This window comes from Zalophus californianus, chromosome 5 (assembly GCF_009762305.2).
Source record: "Zalophus californianus isolate mZalCal1 chromosome 5, mZalCal1.pri.v2, whole genome shotgun sequence".
NCBI lineage: Eukaryota > Metazoa > Chordata > Mammalia > Carnivora > Otariidae > Zalophus > Zalophus californianus.
Window position 1 is genome coordinate 10,082,743 of NC_045599.1, and position 24,602 is coordinate 10,107,344.

The following is a 24,602-nucleotide window of genomic DNA, read 5'->3' on the forward strand; positions in this document are numbered from 1 at the left end:
AACTTGTATACCAAAACTCCGTAGAAATAGTACCGCCAAGAAAACTAAAGAGCATTTTCATTGTGAATATTGATGTGAAAATTTAAATAAAATGTTAGCTTATCCAGTCCAGCCATGTATTAACAGAATAATAATCTGTAAGTGAAATTTACTTTAGGAATGCAAGCGTAATTCAACATTAGTAAATCAAATACAAAATATATTATGTCAAAATTCTTTGAATTATAGTTACATAATTACATGGTAAGATGCTGCTGATAAATATTATACTTATTATATAACATTTAGGAACTGATAAAATTCATCAGTCATTCCTCATAAAAACTTATAGAAGGAAATTACTTAAACATGGTAAAAATTATTTATATAAATAGCTACTCTTATCATATTTTAAAAAGAAAACCATTTTCAATAAAATCATGAATAATAAAGGGATATATACTTATCACCACTATTATACAATACTGTTAATAATTATATCTAATGTAATCAGGCAAAATATTTTTAAATCCTTGAAAATCTCTGTAAATATTTGAAAAGAATAAAAAATTTATTGATAACATAATTATACCTCAATCGCAAAAGTCTTTATTAAGAACACTTTGGCTGAATTGGGGAATTAGTAAAAGTGCTGAATAAAAAAAAATTAATAGCTTTCATGCAAACCAGCAATATCTAGCTAGTGAAGATTATTTTGGGGAGAGAATAACTTATTTACCTGTCTGTATGTACCCCGATCCAAAGAAAAACAAAAAGCAAAAAACACTGAGAAAAGAAGATACTTAATTATATAAGGAGAATATGAAATATTATAAAAGTACTTAATAACACCCAAATGAATAGTAAATGTCTAGATAAAAAGATCTACTATCACAAAATAGCAGTCATTCCAAACATATTACATAAATTAATACAATTCCACTAAGCATTTCAATAGATTTATTATAAAAATAGGTGAAAGTTATCTTAAATAATCCATACAGTAGGACAAATGTTTAAGAGTACTAAAACATCTTAAATAAAAATAGTCATGCCTTAACAAAAGTTAAAATGTACACAGAGCTGTTACAATCAAAACATTATTCTATTTTCACAAGAATATAAATACTTGGGTTGGTGGAACCTAAAATATTCCCAAAGAGATACAAGTATGTATGAGGAGTTACAGTACAGTAAGGAGAAACTTTTCATTCAGTGGGTAAAGGATGATTTATTTAACAAAGATTCCTGCCCTGTGGAAGCAAAAAGCTAAAGCTCTTCTACAATAACAAAAATGTACTTGACAATCATGCTCCTGAATGATGTGATCCTGCAAATCCAGAACGAAAAGATAGCTTTAAATGGTAATCTGGACTATTCAAACGTAAAAACTAGGAGAAGAAAATTAATGAGAGTATTTATGTAATCTGAGAGTATAAAGACCATCAAAATGAGACTTGAAGCCCAGAAAGCTTAAATAATATACATATTGTGCTGTCAATTGTTTTAACCTGTGTGTAGCTATTCAAAACCATGAAGTATCTGAGATTTGACCAACGTGCGAGCTAACCCATTAGCCTGCCACCATTTTACGGATGCTGAGAGAAGGTATGTTTCCTGGTCCAGAGACAAAGGACTTTATTACTCACAGGAACAGCAGGAGCCAGAGCATTTTTGGTACCTGTTTCCAGAACCCCCATTCCCACTTAGTGAAGCGGAGAGTATCAGGCGACACCTGCAGGTACCGTAGGGTATAGGAGAGGTACCCTGAACTTAGAGACCCTGATTTTTTTGTAAGGGTCAATAAGCATATGCACCTTTTTCTCCAGAGTGTAGCACTCTCTCTCTCTCTCTAATCCTATTCTCTGTGCAAACATCCGGATAAGGGTAGAGTAGGACACAGGCAGTCAATGCTTCTGCTCAGGAGACAGACAGAAAGTCGAGACTCATGGAGCGTTGTCTACCAAAAGTGGCATAGACCAAGGTAGAAGTAAAACAGTAAACTTCCGGGGCGCCTGGGCGGCTCAGTCGGGGAAGCGTCTGCCTTCGGCTCAGGTCATGATCCCAGGGTCCTGGGATCGAGCCCCGCATCGGGCTCCTTGCTCAGCAGGGAGCCTGCTTCTCCCTCTCCTCCCCACTCATGCTCTCTCTTGCTATCTCTGTCTCTCTCTCAAATAAATAAATAAAATCTTAAAAATAAACTTCATAAAAATAGTTACACCACATATGATACACAATGAGTTTGTCTATTATATGTGCATATGTGTGTGTGTGTGTGTGTGTGTGTGTGTTTAACATGCATAATTTTGATCCAGAAATTCCATTCTGGTAATTTATCTGACAGATGGAAATCCAGTTCTCTGTAAATACCTATTTACAGGATATTTACATAAGCATCATTTATAGTGACAGGAATTGAGATACAACCTGAATATCCATCAAAAGAAGAATGGTTACATTAATTTAAGTATTTCTCTATTCAGTCCTTAGAAAGACCAATGTTATACAAAAAAAAGACCAATGTTAGATCTATTTCTATCTAACTGGAGGGAAATCTGTGTTATAGTAAGTGGGAAAAAGGTACTTCAGAGTAAATGTTAGAAAGAGAAAGAGAAGAAGGGAAAGCAGAAAATTGGGGAAGAAAGGAAAGAAGGAAGGAAATCTGTATATATTATGATATATCATTGTGGACATGTGAAAGGGATAGAAAAATATATTACATTGAATTCCTTAGGGGGAGTGTAGTATAGAGAGGGTAGATGATTAACTTAAAAAAATCCTACCCCTCTTTGTATTGTTTCTCCTATCACAAATTATTATTTTTTAAAGATTTATTTACTTATTTGAGAGACAGGGGGGAGGGAGAGAGAGAGAATCTCAAGCAGACTCCTTGTTGAGCACCAAGCCTGATGTGGGGCTCGATCTCACAACCCTGAGATCATGACCTGAACTGAAATCAAGAGTCAGTGCTTAACTGACTGAGCCACCTAGGTGCTCCTCTCCTATTACAAATTATTTAGGAAAAATGAATGAAAGAATGAATGAATGAATGAATGAATGAGGAGAGAGAGGGAGGGAGGGAGGAAGAATCAAATTAGCCATTACTTTGGCAGTATATGAGTCTCAACAGGCCTTGTTTGGGACTCATTCATTTGTTAATTCAACAAATGTTATTGAGTATTTTCTGTGTCAAATGCTGCTTAGGCACTGGGGAATATAGTAGTGAACACAAATTCTCTCATGCCATGGAACTAGAGTAATAATGGGAATGTCAGAAAATAAACAAACATATAATATGCACTCATGCAAAATTCTTGGCACGTAATATATTCCATACAGAAAAAGAAAAACCTTTGGGGTGCCTGGGTGGCGCAGTTGGTTAAGCAGCCAACTCTTGGTATCGGCTCGGGTCATGATCTCAGGGTCATGAGATCGGGCTCTGGGCTCAGCACGGTGTCTGCTTCAGATTCTCTCTCCTTCTCCCTCTGCCCCTCCCACTTGTGCTCTCTTTCTCTCTCTCAAATAAATAAGGAAATTAAAAAGGAAGGAAGGAATAAAAGAAGGAAGGAAGAGAAAGAAAGAAGGAAGGAAGGAAGAAAGAAGGAAGGAAGGAAAGGAGGGAAGGAAAGAAAAAAAGAAAAAGAAAGAAAAGAAAGGAAGGAAGGAAGGAAGAAAAAGAAGAAAGAAAAAGGAAGAAAGAAAGAGAAGCCTTTATCTGGCTTGTTTGGATCGTGGCTTAGAAGAAAGGTATTGTAAATTTTCACAGTTAAATGGAAAGAAAAAGAACAAAAACGGAAACTGACTTTTGATGTCAATGCAACCGAGTAACAATTTACAGGGATGCCTACTTATGTTGTAGACAATCAAAGCAAGTTTTACTTTTGGCAGCAGTAAGCAGGAGAGGACCAAGTTTCCATTCAGAGTCCCTTATTGGTATAAAAGCACTTTTAAATCCCTGTCTTCAACCACCTGCAGATTATAAAGGAAGGACTCACCGAAGGTAACTGCAAGATGAGTCTGGTTAATGTTGGCGCTCAGTGACACCTGCAGACCTCACCTCAACAGCTGGTCAAATGTGCTACAAATGTACTTGACAATCATGCTCCTGAATGATGTGATCCTGCAAATCCAGAACGAAAAGATAGCTTTAAAGGAGCTTCATGTGCATCTAGCTAGGACTGTCCCCAAATGGTAGAATTTCCCAAGAACAGGAAGGGATAAAGTGACTGCACCATTTTCCTGTTGGAACAGGTAGTAAACAGACTCCAGGTGGGACCATCAGTAGAATTTTGGGACCTACAAGCTAGAAAGACTTTTTGCTTGTTTCTTTAAAAAGAAGGGGGGGACGCTTGGGTGGCTCAGTCGGTTAAGCATCTGCCTTCGGCTCAGGTCATGATCCTGGGGTCCTGAGATCGATCCCCAGGTAGGGCTACCTGCTCTGTGGGGAGGGAGGGAGTCTGCTTCTCCCTCTCCATCTGCTCCTCCCCCTCCTCCTGCTCAGGCTCTCTCTCTCTCTCTCTCTCTCTCTCTTAAATAAATAAATTAGTAAAATCTTAAAAAGAGAGAGAGAAAGAAAGAGAAAGAAAAGGAAGTGCATGGACTTCTTCAGACTCTAGTCCAGGCATGTTTCCTTGCTGAAGTCTGAGATGAGTCTAACAGTTCCTGGTGTTATATTTATGTTTTCCACTAACTGGGCTACCCAGTGCTGTACTTATTGAGTTTAATATGGCAGGTCATGGGTCTCTAAAGTCATAAATTTCAATTCGTTTTCTTAGTGGATTGACTCGTTTAAAATGGTGCCTTCATTTTGGAGCTCCTGGAACTGCTGGATTATTCTGTAACTCAATCATAACTCTGCAAGTGAAACCCTTAAATAAAATAAAGCAAAAAAAAAAAAAGTTAATGGCTGCCAAATTACTCGGCATAAAAGCCAAGAAATAATGGGTTTACAATGCATTAGTTGTTTAGAAAGAATTGTCAGTTAAAGGGCTCAGCCAGTTGCAAACAAATTCATCAGACAAAAGCAGGTGCTGATAAAATATTTAAGCCCTTAAAATAATAAAGGAAGATTAAGGTATCAAAGTGGATGAAAATAAATATTCCGTGGTAAAAACAGGGTAAGTTTCTTTCTTAATCAAAAACTCTCGTCCTGCTGTCACTGTAGGGGCATTTGGTATGCAGGTGAAGGAGGCAGAGAGGAATTTGGGTGTCTGGTCAGACTTAAAGCGGCTTGAATGTTAGCAGGATTATTGATGGATGTGATCTCTCTCCAGGCAAGTAATAAAACACCTTGCAATTGTGTAGCATTTTATATTTCGCCAAAGCCATCTTCACATATATTATTACACTTAATCTTCTCAAGACTGTTGTTACTAACAAGAGGTTCAGAGAGGGAAGATGAATTGCCCAAGTTTACAAGAAACTGTATCAAAAGTAGATTTTCTAACACCCACCCTCCCCTCCCCTCCCCACAACCTGCTTTCAGCAGAGGGATGGCTGTGTGTTTTTTTAAAGCAGCTCTGATGAGTTGTTTTTCTTCTAGAACAATTTATCTGATGGTAAAACAACAATATAGGCAGCTTTCTCAATAAGTTTCAGTATTCTTTCTGAAAACAAAACAAATAAACAAACAACAACAAAAAAAACCGGAAAAAAAACCCATAGAGCTGCCTGAGATGATCCAGTTCTAGTCATTCATTTCACAGATGGGGAAAGTGAGGTCCAGGATGGCTAAACAACTCTGCCAAGGTGCATTTAGCAAGTTGGAGAAGAGTCTGGAATGAATTGACATTCTGTACAGACCCAGCCAGGGAGTGTTTTTTCCTGCTCTCCTGGACTGCTGCTATGTTGCTCATCCCCCCTGTCACCCCATTTACCACCTCCAGTAAACTCATGGGGAATTCACTCTGAAGGTCAGTTGAGTTGGTGTGGTCTCAAATCCCTTTTGGATATTAAAACCTACGAACAGATTTCCTAGGCTAGAAATGATTTCTCACGGCATCAGGGTGATCTTTGGGCTTTGATACAGAGTCGTGATTTTGATTTCTGGTTTTTACTGATCTGTTGGCTGAATTGTCCCTGATTTAATTCCTGCCTTCAGTGAATGTCAGGCTGTCTCATTCTGTCTAGAAAGTTCTCTCTACACTTCCTCCAAAAGTAGCTCTCTCTGTAAAACTGCCTTGGTAAGTACCCAGGTACTTCTTGGAGACAAAAATGTATCTAATGTCAACAAGGCCACCATATACTCTCGTTTTGTTTATTTATATGCATAAAAACACTTAATAAATGTGATTTGGGGTGATTATCCTACTTGGTAAAATTATTTTGTGATTCCTTTAGGCAGTAAGAGCAGTCTAAACTTTTAGGTAGAGGTAAATTGTGTTTTTGAAATTTAGGAGAGAAATGTAATGTCAAGGTCATTTTTCATGTCTGTGAATTTCTGCCTATTGTAATGATGTATTTTGGCCTCTGAACTGAATCATTTCTAGAGTAAAATAAATCATTGAGAACCCAGAAAGGCTATGCTACAATCAATAATTATGCCAAGTAAAATCAACAAGATCACCATATAAAACTAAAAAATCTCATATTTTATATCATATCCCTGAGTCTGATTATACATTATTTTAAGGCTGATTAAACAGGAAAACATTTGTGATCATCATAATCCCAAGGAGATTTCCAAACCCAGTTGCTTTTAACTTTCAAATGAATTACTTTGACTCCATTTAGAAGCCTCAGTAAGTAATGCTTTTTATCATCTCACAGAAGTTAATAGTAATTTCTCACATCTGAATCGGTGAATTACTGGAACATTCTTGATCGGTAAAGAATAAAATTAACACTTTCGTTGGAATATACATTCTCTGATTTGCCAAATCCTTCCAAGCAAAAATGTATGTTGCCTGGAAATGGTAAGATGGTATCCCTGGCTAATGAATAGAATCAAAGAGTGATATGGACCAAATGAATAAGGAAGTTATCTGTGCTGACCCCACGGGTAATAGACAACTTCCTACACCTGCTTGCCTCCCCTTGTCACTCACTTGAGGAATGAATCTCAGTACTTCTCTGCCAGTAAACACCTCCAAAGATTTTTCGTTGGTTGGTTGGTTGGTTGATTGATTGATTTAAGGTTCATTTATTTAAGGTCCATTATTGCATGATGAAAAGGGCATAATACAATTTGATGATTTAGATTTTGCACAAGCACATAACTCCTGCCCTCTTGCGTAACTTCTGAAAACCTTTTTAATGAAAGGACCAGGAGTGAGGACCGATCGAGGATCCACTGTCAAGTTCTCCGTCCCGCGGCTAGATCCGCTGCAAAAGCTAGTAAAGTCGCCTCATCTGTTTTTGGTAGTCTGGACTTGCTGAGGACATGCCTGCACTGTCCTTTCCGGGGTGGAGTTTAGCGGACATCCTGAGTCCTTGTGTAAATGCAGATGTTAATTCTTCCCCACTCTGCTCCAGCTGGAGCGTCTGGCGTGGTGCCTGCAGCCGTGGGTGAGGCGAGTGTATAGGGAACACCGTTGAGTTGGTGGGTATGGCAGTAGGCGTAGCACATCTCAGCTAATTTGTGAGAAGAAGCATAAGAAAGGAAAGGAAAATGAGGACCGATACAGTGTTGATCCCATGGATATCCCTTAGGCTAAGACAAAGGAGGCTGTAAACTGCAACAGAAGCTGTGTAAGTCGTATTCACTCTGCAGAGTGGTGCAGGACCATAGCAATGAGTGCGCAAAGCTGAAAACGTACACAGCGATCCTAATAATCCATGGGAAAAATTAAGATTGTCCCACGAGCTTCCAAGATATTTGTCAAAATGTCAGAAACTCTCTCGCTGTTGGCTATACGTACATAGAGAAACGGGAAAGTAGCAAAACTAGTATTTAGTACTTTATCATTTAAAACATTAGAAATATTGAGAACTAAAGTGTTTTATTTCTTTGTCAACCATCGAGTAAGAATAGTTTGAACAGTGCTTGCTTCGTCCTTCTCATCATGCACGTTACCAGATAGAGTGAATGTCTTTTCTGTGCTTCGGTGAATTGTCACACTGCTTTCTAAGCATGGATCAGCTTTCAGTGTTTTATTCTTTGTGCTTTCAGTGTGTCGTGAAATTGGTCCAAGGGTTCCTTTGATGGGAATGTTTTTTTCTCACATCACTTCTTCTAGAACCTTTTCAACCTTTTTATTTATTTTATTTGGTTTTATTTTATTTTATTTTATTTTAGGAGTGAGAGAGCAGGGAGGGCAGAGGAAGAGGGCAGAGGGAGAGAATTTCAAGCAGACCCTGCTCTCAGCGCACAGCCTAATGCGGGACTCGATCCCCCAACCCTGAGATCATGAACTGAGCCAAAATCAAGAGTCTGACGCTCAACCGACTGAGCCACCCAGGCACCCCTAGAACATCTTCACCCTTTAATCCATAAATTCACCTTCACCAGATCTCTCTAGCTGCGTATCAGTCTCGTAAATGTTGGCATTGTCAGCATTCCCACGATCAGCTATTTCTTCTGTAAGCCCCGTTATCTTCGATTCCAGTTTTGCTCCCAGTGTTATCATTTTTTGGTGTTTCTTCCCTGCAGTGTCATCTTGGTTGATCATTTCCCTCTGTCTGTTACCATTTTTGTAAAATGTCATGTGGTTTATCACTGGGGGGATGAGTACATGCTTCATGGTCTTTGTGTGAACTGAATCTCTGAGGGACCAAGACCAACCAACCACAGGTGTTGGGAGAAGTCTCTTTGTGAACAGTAGAGGTTTCAGCAGAGAATGCAGATTGTACACTTTCTCACGGTTGATACACTGTGATAACTGAAATTTCAGCTGTGTTGTTGAGGGGGCTGGTGTCATTTAACGAAGCCATGGCAGCTGAAATTCATGCATGTCTGAACCATGCCAAGCCAAGACTGCTTGCATTATCCTATAATGTTTATAAAATATAGTGGGATGGAGACTGACCCAGTGCAACGCAGAGTAACACTCGTGGCAGAGAGTGCACCAGGACCCACGGGAGCCCCCTAGAGCAATGACTGTTTGAGTCACAGACAGACCCGCCCACATCTGTCCTGCAGAAGAAGCTGGAGAGGACCTCATTTTCATCATTGGATGCCAGTTGGTAGTTGTCCCAGCATAGATGTGACCAAGGGAAGTCAGAGAGGATGTGGAGAAAGGAGCAGATTCCAGGTGTTACCTGGGAGGGTAGATGATCCTTGAGAACATCCTAGAATAATAAGTGTCGGAGGTCTCTCATGAAGGTGGATCTAAAAGCAGGGTCCTTCAGGGGCAGCTGGAGATGGAACTGGGGAAGACCATATCATGACCCAGATTGCCATCTCTGTGGGTGTGGCCTGAGAAGCATGATTCCTGATCTCTTGCTCTGGGAGTGCTTAATTAAGAGTCACAGATAAAGTCTCATCTCCAAACAATGTGCCTGGAGCACCTTGGAGGCTGTCTTTGGAGTACGCCGAGGGCCTTTTTACTCCTGAATCATATTTTTCAACAGTAAAGGAGACATCTTAGTGACCTGTTAGGGTATCCAGTGCCAGTCTAGAAAGCCCAGAAAAAGAGCCAGGATGTGTTGGGAACTTTCTGGAAAAATGTGTTGAAAAACTACCTCTTAGCTGCCTCTAGAGAGCCATGTGTCTACTTGTTATCCTCACAGAGGGATTTAGAGTATATAAACCCAGGGAAGCCCTTTGAATCCTCACCCAATATATTATTAATCATCTGCGATATTCACAAATAATAGTTTGTGTAAAATCTAGGCCCGATATGCAGCAATTGCTACAGTATCTGTTTCCGTGGACATCCACTATTAGGGCAGTTTCGCCTTCTGAATTGGATCAGAAGTGAATAGAAGGTTTGCTGTTATCTAAGAGGTGGGGGAGGGGAGCTTGTACTTCGCTTTGCAATGATACATCTCTTACCACTTTACCTAAATGAGAGCTCGTGCAGCTCTTGCGAACTTTCAGCGGTCCTGAGCTGCATTTCCTAAACTTGTACCCATGCAAACCTTTATAAATGTCTGTCCCAGATGGCTTTCTTTCCCTCAACTGAGAACAGGCACTGGGTGGGTTGGATTGCCGCCATGTTGTGCTGAAACAGGCCAAAGGTAACATGCTGGGTTCTGTCCCTTCCTTCTGAATCAGCAGGGGCTGGGAGAGCCTGGGAATGGTTGCCAGATGAGGTCAATGAAATGGTGACGGGTGAGTTAGGCAGACTACTGTGTCAGGTTCAGTATGCCAGGATGCGGAAGAGAACAGGGTGCTGGTGCCAGGAGCCAAAGCGGCTTTGTTCAGTGCTTTTGGGCAAGCCATTCCCAGGAAGGCTTGGGACAGAGAGGTTCATTGCGTCATTACCTAGGGGCAGTCACTCATCTCAGGAGTGGAAAATTCCAGCACAAACATGTACTCAGATTCTCTACAGCAGTGTATCTCACCACTTTGTCTTCTTCTCGGTCCACCTCCCGGGCCAAGCTGTGGTTCGGTAGGGAAGGAAGAAATTCCTTGTATCCTCTTCGATTCTGCAATTGGGCCTCAGAATTAAGTTGGTCTAAGACACATGAGCAGGAGAAAAACATACACATTTTATTTAATATTTGTACTTGTACATGGGTGTCTGCAGAGGCAGATGGAGACTCGAAGAAGTCGTTAGGTCCATAATCTTTATGATAGATGGTGGGGACAATTTACTCATTGTGGGGCAGTGATTAGGAAATATATGGAGGAATTTAATGGAGGCTAAGGGTTAATTTAGTAGGTTTGTTTGTACAGGTCCCATTTTGCCATTGATTCTCGGTGATAAGGGTGTTCTTTTCTTCCTCATTCAGGGAGGGCACCTTTCTCACGGGAAATTGTGGGACCTACAATGAGGTAGAACGGGAGGTTAGAGACCCTGCCTGCATCCACTTTACCTAAATGAGAGCTCATACAGGCAGGCATCCACTCTTTCTCAGGTGCCTTCAGCCCAGAATAATCAACATGCCAACGTGTTGTATTTTGTGGTGGCATGTTCTGAACTTCTTCCTTCAGGTTCGTCCTTCCAGCATGAACACAGTGGTGGGGTCGTCATGGGGCCACGCTCCCTGTCCCGTGCCCTACCCCCATGGTGGTCAGAGGCTCAGGTCAAGAGCCTAAAAGGGTGATCTTTTTCTCAGGTTTGGTGCTAACACAGCTGTAAGCTTCCCACCAGCCACACAATGCTAATTTGCTTATTTTTGAAAACACAGCTAGTGTTTGGCAAGCCCCGCCAAGTGGGGATTCTGTGATCCAGTGGGGAGATGCGGCTACAAAGTGGATATGATCGTACTTACTTTGTAGGGTATTGAAATGATAGAGCGATGTTTTTTATAAGTCCCTCTAAGAATATCTGACTTCTGGGTCCTTCCCCAGCCCTGTAGAATCAGAAGCTCACAGGAAGGGCCTTGGAGACTCTGTTTTTCACAGGTGATGGGTGAGACTTGTGTGTGTTTGGCCCAGCATGGATCACCTGGTCAGCTTTTGGGTGTAGAGCAATTGGTGTCCTACCTGGTATATGAATGGGAGCTATCAATGCTTCTACTGTGGCTACAGTTACTACTAATGACAACTCTAAGAATTATCCAAAACTATAATGGGCTGCCTTGGAAGGTACTGATATCACTGAAGATGGAATACAGCTGGGTCTATAGCCTGGTGTTGGGAGCATGGCCTCTGGAGTCAGACTGCCTAGGTTTGAATACTACCTTTTCCACTTAACTAGTGCTTTAACCTTGGGTGAGTGACACTGACTCAGTTCCCTTGTCTGAACGTCAGAGATAAGAAATAGTGCCTCTTCCCATAACAGACTTGTAAAATGACTCTCTCAAACTTAAAATTTAAAAAAAAGCACATGTTTAAAAAATATTTTAACCATCTCTGCAATCAGAGTACCCTCTACGATCAATGCTGTGTTCTAATACATGGCATTTTTTTTTCTTTTCCAGTAGTACACAATATAATGATGCTTCTTGTAATCAACAGAAGCCTAGATTTAATCAAAGATGATAAATTGTTTAATCTATGGAAATTGCTAACAACAGTATCTGACTCACTAGCAAGCATTCAGGAAGGTAGCTATTACTGATTTTGGTGTGTGTGAGTGTGTGTGTGTGTGTGTTTCCAGAACAGGGATTATGTTTCAGGTGGTTCTCTGGATTTGATGTTTATCCCTTCCAAGTTGCTTTTTTTTTTTTAAGATTTTATTTATTTATTTGACAGAGAATGAGCGCACAAGCAGGGAGAACATCAGGCAGAGGAAGAGGGAGAAGCAGGCTCCCTGCTAAGCTGAGAGTCTGACGTGGGACTCGATCCCAGTATCCTGGGATCATGACCTGAGCCGAAGGCAGACACGTAACTGACTGAGCCACCCAAGCACCCCTACCTCTTCCAAGTTTAATTGGAAGCCCTCCTTGTGCATCTCTGAACACAATTGTTTTCAGAATTCAGTATTAACTGTATGTTTTGCAACTGAGACTCTGACCTTTCCTTTGGCTTTCCATTGTGATTTAGGGCATGACATTAGGCTCTCCACCAGTAGGGTGACTGCTATGGAGGGTTCCCCATGTTTCCTTCATTAATTGGGCTGGGTCATAGGTGTTTCACTTGAGGCTCTTAGTCCTAGACCTTCTTATATAACACTCCTTCATCCAGATTCTTACACGGACAAGAAAGGGAAAATGAATACTAGGGGCTCAAGGTAATTCAGATACATATACATGATCAGCCTCAGAGTGGGTATTATCCACATAATGATAAGAAAACTCCCCATGGGGTGCCTGGGTGGCTCAGTCGGTTAAGCGGCTCCCTTGGCTCAGGTCATGATCCCAGGGTCCTGGGATCGAGCCCCACATTGGGATCCCTGCTCAGTGGGGAGCCTGCTTCTCCCTCTCCCTCTGCCTGCAGCTCCCCCTGCTTCTGCTCACGTGCTCTCTGTCAAATAAATAAATAAATAAAATCTTTTAAGAAAAAAAGAAAAAAGAAAACTCTCCACCATCCTCAGTAGAACGCTGACCAAAGGTAGTTGCGCCATTAAATGGTAGCTATAGTACGTATTATAATTTATCTCCATTAGAACTGGCAAGGCCAATGAGTTTAGTTAGTTTTGGAAAATTACACTTAATATAAAGTGTATGCTTGACCAACTTCCAAAAGAACATATGAGGTGGATGATCAAAAAAAATAGGGTACCTTATAGGTCAAAGAGCTCAGAGTCTATCTGAAGGAAACAGAGGGCATAGATGTTTCTAGGCGCTTTTGTGAAGGATTGCATTGCTTATGCAGTAAGTTGGGCTTTATTTCCAAAACATAAGTGTGTGCGGTTTTGTAGTCTCATTTACCAGGGAGAGAATGATATAGAATGTATTTACAGAGAAGAAAGCACCGTCTTTGAAATTAAACTCAACTATTTATCACAAGGATTTCTGATCTTGGAAAAAGATACCTTACATTACCTAAAGCAAGCATTTCCAAATAATTTTACTGGTTTGCTTCTATGATAATATATTATTAACAAATTCATTGAGGTTATTCCCATTAGCTGTTTAGCAATGAAGACTAAACATTTTTTTTTTAAGGTCATGAATTAGAAGTGCCACGGACCAAATTTGTAGAGGATAGAAACACGGTACCCTAAAAGTTCTTTGTCGATTTCCAAAAAGAATTTTTCCCTGACCATATTATAATAGGTTCACATTTGCAAAAAAATCAATCCAGCTATTAAAATAGGCATAAGTTGGGGTTTGACTGAATGAGTAAAAGCCTCAACAGTTAAGAATTAAAAAAAAAAAAAATTCCTAGTTTCCCAGAGAGAGAGAGAGAAAGAAAGAAAAAATGGAAGCATTTATTTTGTCTTTTAGCAAGAGGTCTACAAAGTTGATTTCCTGCACCCCTCCCCCCAAAAATGCAAAGGGTCAAACCATGAGGAGGTATGCAGGTCAAATTAGAGTCTAGGCCAATTGGGAAATTTCTTTTCATGACCATGTGATTCTGTATCTTTGTTCTCTATCGACCAGTAAGGAGACCATTTGGGTAGACCTTTAGTAAGAGGAATATTATATTCCAAACCAGCCTCGCTGTTGTTTTAATTGATGCCTCTCCCCGGAGATCGCAAGGCTGTCTGTTATCTTCTCACGTTTTGATTTAGAATTGCGAACTTGGCAAAGCGGCTTCTTCGTGCCCGCGGTCCTGGGTTTTTGAGTTCACCCACGTAGGGTCTCGGGAGAACTGGAAGTAGCTCCTTCACTGAGGAGCAGAGAGCCAGCTCATTTAGTGTTGAGCTCATTTTCAAAGGTTCTCTGTGACCAGAGGTTTAGAAATGAAAGGCCGCTCTATCTGCTTTGATGTGTCGGGACAAAATTAGTGACATTTTCAGCACTTGGATGGAAATGTCAGCTGATGCCATGAAAAGGTAGGGCTGACAGGGCACATCTCAGGGAGTCTGATGAAAATGGCATCCGGGAGATGGCTGGTAATTGGATCCTCTAAGTGATCTAATGAAGCCAAAGGGCCCCGAAGGAATGCAGGCAAGAGTCTGTGAAATGCACAAGCAGGATTCAGAGTGAGTGGCGCCATGGTCTATTTTGGGCCACAAGGAGAGCCACGTTGGTGTGACTGAGTCGTTCCTACTGCCAGTCTCATTCTGGTGCTAATTGAAAGGAGCAGAATCCTTCTCTGCAGCTGTCCAGAGATCACTAATGGCCCACCTGCTGTGCTGAGGAGATTGACTCCCAGACGGAGGAAAGAAGAGGGTTACTGGGGCTTTAAGGTTTTAAGGACATACCCAGGCCAAACGGGGCACAGAAGATCGATGTGGTTTGAGGGCGAAGCCACATCAGCACCAATATTTAAAAAGAGAGTGATTTCACAGAAAAATGTATAGGTTTACAAATTCTCTGAATCATCGAAAGCTTGTATAATGCCGGTTCCACCTCATGTCCTGGGAGCAATCAAATGGGCTCCTCGTAGGAGGGGACAAGACCTTTCCTCCATTCTGAATTGTGGTGCCAAACTGTCATCACGACCTGCCTCCTCCTCCCATTTGTATTGCCCCTTAGCCTTTCTAAACATCTGATTTTGTAACTTTGATCCTGATTGTTGGGAAGTCACCACGGCTTAGCGGAAGGTTCAGAGGTTTATGAAACAGATCTTGATTTGGTTCTTTCTGTGCTATTTATTAGATGTATCACATTGAACAAATGACTTAACTTCTCTGAGTCTCATTTAACATATCTGCAAAATGAGAGTATGAATGCCTGCCTTGCAAGGTTATTTTAAGGATTCAAGAAGATATATCAGGGTGTCTGGGTGGCTCAGTTGGTTGAGCATCCAATTCTTGATTTTGGCTTAGGTCATGATCTCATGATTGTGGGATCGAGCCCTGTGTTGGGCTCTGGGCTCCTTGAGGAGTCTGCTTGAGATTCCCTCTCTCCCTCTCCTTCGGCTCTCCTCCCCACTCTCTCCCTCTAAAATAAATGAATACATCTTTTAAAAAATAAAGAAAATAAATAGTAAAATATATTTTTAAGGAAAATTGTAAAACAGAAAATAGTATAAAGCTTGGCACAAAACAGCACTAAATCAATGCTAGGTATTATTTTTGCTATTGTTCTTATGATTTTCTGGTTCTTTCTACATTGCTGTTTAAAAGAACAAATTATTTCATTAAGTCTTTTCTTTGGTAACATTAAAAAAAACTCAAGTAAAAAGGACTGTGCACTAGATATGGTAGCGTCCCACCTGTCAGTTATATTTTGCATTTTTTCACAATTATATTGTGCTCATTGGTTATTTTTGTTTTTTTCCCTCAGAAAATATAGAGTTTTCTACTTCTTGAGCCTATTTTCTACATTTAACTGGAGAAATAGAATAATACAGTTATATAGTTTATTCATGGTTTATACAATTTTTCTGTTTCTTGTAATACTTAAAAAGTATTTTTCTATTAACATTTATTTCTTTATACTACCAGTTGGATTGTCAAACACAGGCAACATCAAGACAAGAAATACATAGTAACATGATAGAATGGAGAGAAATAGATATGCGGAGAAGCTTAAGATGACAGAATTTCTTTCTGCCTTGTCTCCCAGCTGAGGCAAAAAGGGCACTTGATGAGGGGTGAAGAGTACCTACCAGTTTCTGGATCCTAGGATAGGTGGCTCCCCCTCTGCATGGATATATTCCCTCCTTGCTTGCTTCTCCAGCAGTGAAGGTTACTCTACAAGATGGACCCTACCGTGGAGGGGAAATGCACCGTGAGGCCCTTAGTCTGATTCCATTTGAGGATTTCTTTTCTACTTAGCCAACAGAGGAGGGCAGAATGAAACAGTAAAAATCAGTTTATGGCAGGTAAGCATCCTGGGAAACGCCTCCTTGTACTGTGTGTGGGGCGTAGGGGACAGAAGGTTGTGCTGTGTGTGGGGTGCAGGGGAGAGAAGGAAGGATGGGGAGACGCTGTGATGATGATGACCACGTGTGTTCGCCCAGTAGCCGAGGGCGGGGACAGGAAAGAAAAATGAGCAGTCGGGGCTGTGAGCCTTGCTGACCTGTCCCTGACCCACCCACCACACACACCTTGGCCATCACCTGCATCTCTTCTCTAAGCAGGGTCTTTCCCCTGGCTTGTTGGAAACTGTTTTCATCTCAAAGAGCTCCGCATCTGTTTGTGGGGGGTTGGGTAGCATTTCTTCACTAGCCTTTTTGGACCCCTCAGGTGGCCCATAAGATGCTTTTCTGGTCAGAGAAGAACATAGTGGGTTGTTTGTTTTTTTCTTTCCCTTTTTATTTTCTTCCCCAGCAAAACCCAAAGACCACCTCCCGTTCTATCTGGGATGCTGGGGCAGTGGACCTAGATATCTTTCCCAGTGCCTTCAACCCCTGAAAAATAAGGTCTGGAATGAATCATCAGGAGGGAGACAAGGCAGGCTTGCAGGAGCAGAGCACCTGGTGAAGCCCAGAGTGAGGCTGGAGCTGGCTTCCAACCCTGCAGAGCAGAGACAGTGGGGGGTGGAGGGGCGGGGGGGGGAGGTGGGGTTGGAGGTGGGGGGGTGGGAATGGCAACAGGTAAAGGAAGGATCTTTTATCTCAACTGCTCCCGTAAAGCTCGAAGACAACAACACTGCCGATGTGGTTTTTCTCATTTGTTGGAAAGCTTTTGGAAAGGATATTCGAAGAGGAGGTGGGGAGATCTCTCCTTCTTTGTCGTCTTGTTTCTCCGTCTTAGAGCTGTTCCGTCTCTACCCTGTTCGCACCGTGGGCTTTTCACAGGTTATGAATCTTTTATAATGATTTTCAGGAAGAGCTTCATGGTTGCAGTAGATGGTTGGGTGCTTATTAAATCTTTATGGAGTCCTTATTCTGCAATTAATCTGGGAGTCTTGGCACTCTGCTCGAAGGACCTTTATTTTCTGTCATAAGCAAATGCCTGTAAGTGGTTTTCATCAGCGTGGTCATTGGGGAAGTTCTGAAGGAAATTCAAATTCCTTCAAAAGGAACTTGACAGCATACATAGTTCTTATTTAATAATAAAGTTTATAGGTCTTTTATTCTGAGGTTCACTGGCAAAAAATATTTTTATCTAATGAAGATATTTCTGGGGGGGAAGAAATTCTCTAAGTATATTACAGTATTTTGCTATAGACTATTTAGAAGAGGCTCCGTCTTACAGAAGAGTAAGACAAAAAGATAGAAAACATAAAAATATACTCAATGCTTCCCTCTCCTCTTTGTATTTTGAAATAAGCGGACGTATTAAAAGGACCTTTAAATATTTCTACCTGAAGGGGAAAAAAAAATCTCCCAAAATGCACTGTCTGAATCCTGGGTATGTGTAGATTAGGAACCTTTATTCTCCTGATTTTGAGATTGTGGGGAGCAGGTATCAGCTGCTCTGATATGATGAATAGTTTTCATTTTTTTAAAACTGGTATTTAGGCAGAGAGATCTAAAATACACCCTTATGTGGGTCATTTAATTTCTGCAGAAAGACCATCTTCAAAGACTCGTTGATAGAGCCAGGTGGCTGAGCTGAAGCCTCCCCCACCATCTGCAGGATGGAGCTTACAAAGAAGTTATCACAATAAATATTTCAGGAAAAAAAATAAGTAATCCTAATAGGTATTAGGTCCTTTTAGCTTCCAGTGTGGGTTTTTCTGTATTTTAATAGAGCGCTTGGATTAAACCTTTTCTTTGCCGTATCTGTGCCTTAAAGCACTTGTTCTTTGCCCCACATTGCTAGAGCTTATCCTTACATCCCTTAATCTCCTGAAACTGTAACTTAAAAAAAAAAATACCTATTTAAATGAAATGCGTTCATTTACTTGGAGAAGAAAATGATCAGCAATGTTTTTAAAACCCTAGAAAATCCATATGCAATTATGCTGAATGTTCTGATTTTTACTTCCCTATTCAGTGGCTACCCATACCTTTGGCTTTACCAAAAATAAATCTTAAGTAATCTGATGAATTTATGAGGTCAGATTTTACTCACTCTGGTAAATCAATAAGAATGCATTGGTTGGCCACATTTAAAGAGCGATTTGTTTCCAGGGCATATCACTTGGCCAAATGCCAGAGCTTCAAGTAGGGGAGACTTCCATTTGCTTTAGATTTGCCTTCTTCTTTTTATTTGGTTGGGGGGCTGGGGTGGTGATACAGAGGTGAAGGGAGAGAGGAAGGTGTGCCACGGAAGTGTGTTATTTATAAAGATCTTCATCTATAGACACGTTCTAGAAAGGTGGCAGAAGGCCAGGTAAACGGGAGGAACTGGTAGGTCTCAAGCAGGGCTGGGAAGGTCTGACACTCTTCTCTCTAGCATAAGTCATGGACCTATGTTATTCTAAGAATCATTTCCCTGGGTACCTGCGCTCACTCATGAAAAACCAAAGCTAAATGATCAAAATCCGGAAGCATCTTTAACAAATTCCAAACCCTACTTCCCTCCCCAACCCCCCCACACTCTCATTTCTTAGACTAATTATGTCTCACACTAGCACACCCATTATTTCCTTAGCTTAACTCTCCAGTTCAAAGAGGAGAGTTTGATATTCATATGGCTTATAAAATGCAAAAGTTCTTTAATTCATCAATAGCAAGGTCAAAGTAAATTCTGTTTTTAAATTAGAAATTGAAATCTAAATCGTTCCCTTTTGCTCTTGAAAGAATACTTGGTCCTCAGATTGAACCATTGTAATGAATCAGTGGTTAATTCAAACATAGAGGCTCCTGGCGAAGGCAGGGGAAGGATGGGGAGAGGAGAGTGAAGATGAGAACTTGGCAGGGGGTGGGGGGGTTTAGAGAGCTCCTGGCGGATCGGGTGAATTTAATAAGAAGAATTTATTGCAGGTAGAAATGAAGTCCAGCTTTCAGCTTCCATAAATCGATGACATTAGTATAGGATCTTCTCTGCGTTGACTACGAGTTCCGTAGATACTCACAGGGCTAATGTGACCATGGCTGCTTAACGGAAGGACTTTGCCTTGGGCTAAGTGGGGGGGGGGGGGGGGGAACAGTCTTCCAATTCAGCATTGCCTGAATTGTGCCTCTTCTAGGAGCCCCTAGCTGAAGAAGCCTACCGGGGTCTGCAGCAGATCACACTGTATCCATAAACAGGAGCTGCAAGTTTGTCTTGGCAACAAGGAGCTGATTCAAAGATGTGAAAGGCTTCCCGATCTCTGTTCATGTTGGTTCTCCCTCCAGCAGAGACCAGCCTTCGTGCGCTTCTATGTGCGTTACCATTATGCTTTACTAACTCAATCTCTTCGCAGCAGACCAAGTACCCCTCGAAACATGTACTTCAGGTCATGCCATTGCCCTGATCACCATCCTCCAGTTGCGTTCCCTTGCGCTTAGAAGAAAATCCAAACTCCAACCCCTGCCTTCAGCACGCTCCCTTCCACTCCAGCTCACGAGTTTCCAACCACAGAGTGCTTCTCTGCCTCCAAAATCCCGAGAGCCCTTGAAGTAGGACTGTCTACGGCCTCTTACCCCAATCTTGCCAAGACTGAATCCTTTTTCTTTTTTTAATCATTCACATGTCTATTTAGTTAATTATTTATCAAATCATTCAAATGTCATTTAATTTTATTTTTTTAAAGATTTCATGTATTTATTTGAGAGAGAGTGAGAGCGAGAGACATCACAGGGGCAGAGGGAGAAGCAGGCTCCCCGCTGAGCAGAGAGCCTGATGTGGGACTCCATCCCAGGACCCCGGGATCATGACCTGAGCTGAAGGCAGACCCTTAACCCACTGAGCCACCCAGGCATCCCTCAAATGTCATTTTAAATGTCACCATTTTTGAGAGGCACTCACTGATCCCCCAATTCAAGTATCTCTGTTGTTCTATTAATTCCACTTGTATAATTTTCTTTATGGAACTTACCACACATACTTCCCTTGCTTATTTGTTATTACTCCGTCCCTCCTTCACATTTGAATATAATATCATGAAAACAGAGTCCTGTCTAGTTGGTTGCCTCCTTTAACTCTGGCATGTAATGGATACGTGAAAAACTTAAAAAACAAGGAAGCCCAGGATGAGTGGATGGAAAGGAATGGATAAAAATATGGGACAGGTGTATTGAGTTCAGAGTCAGTAAAGGTATTTACACAAATGCTAGGTGGCTGCTCGATGGAAATGAGATAGAGGGTTTTCATTTCTTCTGAGTAATTACTGATCACTTCATGGATATCAGTCACTGTGAAGCGCACACGGGCAGGTGCCTGCCCTCAAGCCGTTTACAATCCAGAGAGGAGGAAGCTAGGTGAGCAAGAGCTCACGAGTACAGGGCAAAGCTGTATAGAGCTGCATACACAAGGCATAGTGCCAACTAAAATTTGACCAAAGGAGACAATGTATAGGGAAACTCATTAGACCCCTGAAAGACAAAAAGGAATTTTCTAGGTGGATTAGGTGTTCAGGAGGGCTTTTGAAGGTAGGAAGACAGCAACATAATGAGAGCATGGTGTGTTCTGGGAAGTGGAAGGAGCTTGCTACAGCCTTAATGAGTGATATGCAGGGGTAGAGGTCACACACACACACAGGGAGGGAAAGAGGTAGGGAGGCAAGAGCCAGGTAGGACCCAGATCAGGAAAGATCTTTATGCTTTTGTAGGGAATTTGGATTTTATCTTTGTAGGCAGAGAGGAGCCACTGTTCAAGGATCAGATTTTCAATCTGGAGAGATGAGCACAACCACCAGAGTGTAGTTGCAGAAGGTGGAGATTGCAGTTATTTTAACAGATCAGAGGTGGCAAAGCATTTGGAGGCCGTGGGGACACGTAGACAATTAGCGGGCCAGCCAGGGTTCAGGTTGGCCTCCAACTCTGTGATTCAAAAGTTGTTCCAAGTTTTAGAAGGAGAAGAAAACTCTAGATACCATCTTTAGTTCCCTTTTTCCCCCTCCCAGCCCACATCCAGTTCTTCAGCAGGTCTTACCAGCTCTACCTCAAAACTTACCCTAAATCTCATCTCTACTTCCACCACGCTACTCCAAGATACCGCCATCTTTTGTTCAAACTGGTAGTAGCTCCTAGCTGTCTTCCTGTGCCCATTCTCCTCCACACAGCAGCTCGTGATCTTTCCGAAAAGTAAATCAAACCATATCACTCCCCTTAGAGGTAAATCCCAGATCCTTTCCCTGGTCTAAAATGCAGAGTCTTTCTAGAGAACAAAATAATGGTTACCAGAGGGGAGGTCGGGGGTGGGGGGGGGGTGGGGGGTAAAACAGGTGATGGGGATTGAGGAGTGCACTTGTAGTGATGAGCACCAGCTGTTGTATGGAAGTGTTGAATCCCTATATTGTACATCTGAAACTAATATCACACTCTAGATTCACTCACTGGAACTTAAATAAAAACTTAAAAAATGTGGAGTCTTTCTCCTATTGGCTCATGGGAAAAAAATTGTAAAAAAAATATGATAGAACCATGCAAAGTACATGTCATCAGCCACGCAAAGGCTAGAATATAGATCATGTTTCCTTTTCATTCTGCTAAGTGTAGATCATGCATTCTCCATGGGGGAGTGCTATCACCTTCAAGGGGGTGGATATTGGTTCTAGGGGGACAAACGAATGTGGAGTCTTTGCTTACCTCTCCAATCCAATCTTGAAATTCCTCGACAACTCAGCCCCTTGGCTTTATGCCATCCCCTCCTTCGTGATCCTTCTTTCAGATTTTCCATAGTTTTACCCCTCCTTGTCCATCAGCTCTTAACATAAATCACGCTACTAAATGAGTGTCTATAATTATTTGTGTGTGTATACATTTATGTGCACAGATATTAATTATCTTTCCTCATTGAAGAGTAAGATCTCTAAGAGCGAGAATCTTGAATATCTTGTGTTCTGCTATATCCTGAGGTATCAGGTATACCGTGCCTGCAACAGAGTAGAATGTGAATAAGTTTTTTTGCTGTTGTTTTTTTGTTTTAAATGAAGGAGTGAATGGAAGAAAAGAAACTCTGTTTTGGTGCCTTTAGCTCTCGTTTTCCTGAGAGCAATTTAGGAGAATCTCTTTCCCTCCTTTGTCTGATTTGCCTCCCCTTCCAGCCTAACGTCTCCCCTCACAGCTGAGCGTTCCCGGAGATGCAGGTGACTTTTGTTTGCATGTGGAAAACTAGCAGTCCTCCCACCTTCCGGTGTTGACAGTGTTGGCCTGGAGTACGGCAGCCAGAGATCTGTTCTGAGCCTTACCAGGTTGAGACTGGAGAGCAGAAGGAAGGGCATAAGGAAGGAGAAAGATAGCATAAGTCTGCAACCACTGTGGTCTCCTGGACCATTGCTCTTCTCTGGGGCAGTCATGTTAACTGTGGTTTATTTTTTATTTATTTATTTTTTTAAGGTTTTTATTTGTTTATTTGAGAGAGCACGCAAGCACCCACGTGCGGGGAGGGGCAAAGGCAGAGGGAGAAGCAGACTCCCCAGTGAGCAGGGACCCTGATGTGGGACTTGATCCCCGGACCCTGAGATCATGACCTGAGCCGAAGGTAGATACCCAACTAACTGAGCCACCCAGGTGCCCCAACTGTAGTTTATTTTTAAACATCTCAAAAAAGCATGTGATAAACATAGGGTGCAAACATTAGTAATACCACGCTCTGGGGTGTTTTGTTAACATTTGAAGAGCCCCATTCAGCAATTCACTGTCCCCAGACCACTAGGAAAATGATCTCTGCATGGTGATTTCAAACTACAGCTAAAGATTCACTAGCAGAGATGATAAAGTATTTTTCATGGCTGAAGTAAGTTGTGCTTGTGTCCAGGACGTTCAGTTGGCTACAAAGACTACACGGGCACCTCTGCCCTTTCATGGGGAGAGCAGGGGTCTGGAGTAAACATCTGCCCTTCCCTGAACAAAGCATCCAAGAGCCCAGCAGGGGTGGACCCCAGTTTGTCCTGGTCCTACCACCGACTCATCCCTGAATGAGGGCCTGGGGCAGGCTGATGTCTCCATCAGAATAGTGTGTGCTGGCCTCAGGGTGAACCTTTCATCCAAAGTGCTGATGGGGGGGCACCTGGGTGGCTCAGTCGCTAAGCGTCTGCCTTCGGCTCAGGTCATGGTCCCAGGGTCCTGGGATCGAGCCCCGCATCGGGCTCCCTGCTCCGCGGGAAGCCTGCTTCTCCCTCTCCCACTCCCCCTGCTTGTGTTCCCTCTCTCACTGTGTCTCTCTCTGTCAGACAAATAAATAAAATCTTTAAAAAAAGCAAAAAAAAAAAAAAAAAACGCAAAAAAAGTGCTGATAGGAGTGCCCAAAAGGCAGAGAACAAGAGCATCACCGAATGTCCGAGAGCGGGACGTGTGACGTTTTTGCACCTGCCTCCTAAGAAATATTTGTACTTGTGGCAGGGTTGTCTCTGATAATTTCCATGGCAGGGTATGACTAATCAGGAGCTTGAAGGAGAAGCAGGCAGATAATTCCACCTATGCACTGCCAGGGGCTATGTGCATTTACTAGAGAGTCTGATCCTTGTGAATGGCAGATTGACTCGGGTCACCTGAGAGAGTGTGCTCAGCTTGCTTGCATCATCCACGAACCAGCAGTCCACGGTCTGTGAGCTTTCCATCAGGCCCAACTGGGCAGGGCAGTTTGCCATTTCAGAGAGGCCCCCGGGGAGAGCTGGGGATGGGGTGCTGGTTGCTGTGGTTGGTCATGAAAGAACTGCGTGCTTGCCTGGCAAGCGAGGAGAAGCTCATTCAAAACACAGAGTGCTGTGCATCACTTTGTTGCACTATTGTTGTTAAGGATCTAATTGGCGATATTAAGCAATTCGTGAATTGAGTAGCATCCTACCTGTTGAATAGAGGGGGACTCCCCACTTTGTGATACATTCAAATCCTTATGGTGACATACTTTTATTAAAAGTCATGCCAGTGTGGGGCTATAGCAATATCTAGCCCACACCTCAAGAGATTCTGGTTTCAATTTATAATTTCTGAGCATCAGTGGCTTGTTCATCGCCATCTGTGTTTCCCAGTTGGACTTGGTGCTATCCTTACTCATTATTATTCCCGAACCAGCCTTTCTCACTGTGACAGTTTTTTTTTTTAAAGATTTTATATATTTATTTGAGAGAGAGAGAAAGAAAGAGCATGAGCAGAG